Source organism: Pinus tabuliformis, chromosome 6 (assembly GCF_031772625.1).
Source record: "Pinus tabuliformis cultivar Carrire ecotype Pingquan chromosome 6, CPIR1, whole genome shotgun sequence".
Classification (NCBI taxonomy): Eukaryota; Viridiplantae; Streptophyta; class Pinopsida; order Pinales; family Pinaceae; genus Pinus; species Pinus tabuliformis.
The window spans coordinates 731,706,334-731,708,088 of record NC_142292.1 but is presented as its reverse complement, the minus strand read 5'-3'; the positions used below and the strand labels follow the sequence as shown (position 1 = coordinate 731,708,088).

General features: G+C 38.0%; 1 long non-coding RNA gene across 1 annotated transcript; it reads right to left on the bottom strand.

The window, feature by feature from the left end:
* Window positions 1-396: 396 nt before the first annotated feature.
* On the bottom strand, window positions 397-1,338 carry LOC149260799 (uncharacterized). The gene is made up of 2 exons (XR_016248347.1): window positions 1,233-1,338; window positions 397-494 (listed from the first exon to the last, which is right to left on the bottom strand). It is a non-coding gene; the product is annotated as an uncharacterized LOC149260799 (long non-coding RNA).
* Between the last annotated feature and the right edge of the window lie 417 nt (window positions 1,339-1,755).

Genomic DNA, 1,755 nt, shown 5'->3' with positions numbered 1-1,755 from the left:
CCGGATTCCATCACCACCAGAATCTCCAAAAAAATCGCATTTATAGAAGTCGCATTATAGAACCCATCGCATTATAAGTCGCATTATAGACAACCCACCGGACATTATAAGTCGCATTATAGACAACCCACCGGACAACCCACCGGATTACGAGAAAAAAGTCGCATTATAGACAACTCCAAAGAATCTCCGAAAAGTCCAAAAACTCTCAATCTCCAAAAAGTCCAAAAAAAGACAACTCACGGCAGAATTTTGTGAAAAATCCACAACCTCGAGAATCTCAAGTCAATAGTTCCACCTGACTGATGGAAATAAAACACCTTTGCCATATCTTTGCGCCAAAGTGGGACCTTTCTTCCACACGAGGGAATATAGAGGCCACAAAGATTAGGTTCGTTGAATTGAGGCATTTGCTAGCAAAACTGCGAAACTGTTAATGATCCAGAAACCAACCCTTCATTACATGCATGCCCATCAGTAGTGTTAACAAATACCTGCAAATTCAAATATAATTAGCATTTAAAAAAACTTAGTTAATCGCAGCCATTATCTTTAAAGCCATCATCATGACATCCCCAGCATAATTTGAAAATAAAGATAATTAACACTAAAGGAAACGTACTTAATGGCAGCCATTATCGTTAGAGCCATCATCATGACAGGCCTCACATAATTTGAGAAAAAGAAAAGAAAAACCAACACGAACCATCACAGTACACAAACAAGCCCCGAGTTACAGTTCAATTACTTGAAACGGAAATGCCTAAAAAGCCAGCAATATATTCGTTAAAATCCGGAAAAAACCCGTGAGAAACAAAAGAGATTAATCTTGTAACAGGCCAAGAGCAACACTTCTACTTACGACCTCCTAGGCTCAAATTTCAGACACAATGCACACACATAACCTCTATCTAGGATTTCGGTCAGTGTTGAACTTAGAAAAATATACCATAATCTGTAAAATCATGGAAATATAATGGCCGTAAGAATTTTTTTTATCAAGAACTTCGTTAGTATGACACTATTTATCAGAAATCGGAAGAAACAAGACCGTCGATCAATAGCGAACCATATCAAGAACTCCGTTAGTATGACACTATTTATCAGAAATCGGAAGAAACAAGACCGTCGATCAATAGCGAACCAGGACTATAGAATGGTAAAATACGATGCTAAAATCAGTAGCAGAATTGAAAGATTCGCCAACATAAATAAAGCTGGGCATAACTCACTGTCATGGAAGTAAATACATGGATAGGCGGCCTCTGTCACGCAGTTTGAACCCTGGTGCTTGCAGATTGTAAAGAAAACCAGAAAATCTCCAGAGCCACAATCACAATCACAATGCAAGGTGCCGAAGGAGGGTAGCGGCGTATTTAATGAGATGCAATGGGACGACGTCCTAATAGAAATGACACGGGTATTGGACATGCACGAAGAAACGTGGCAGGCATTATGAAATTAATATAACCAAGAAAAGAGCAAGATGTCTCCACGAGAAAGGAATGGTAATGGTAAGGATTTTGGCGTTGGAGTTACATGAATTGCAAATTGAATGACTCGAGCTCGAGGGGCTTTTAATTCATTGTAGAAGTCGAGGGTCCAGTGTTACTCAATATTGAGATTTGAAATTTAAAAATCAAATGAAACCTAATCAACTTGCTTGCATCTCTAAAAGGTTAGTTTAAAAACTGAGATGTTAAAAAAAAAGGATTTTATAATGTTAAGAAATTTTACTCAGTCTTCATTACATGT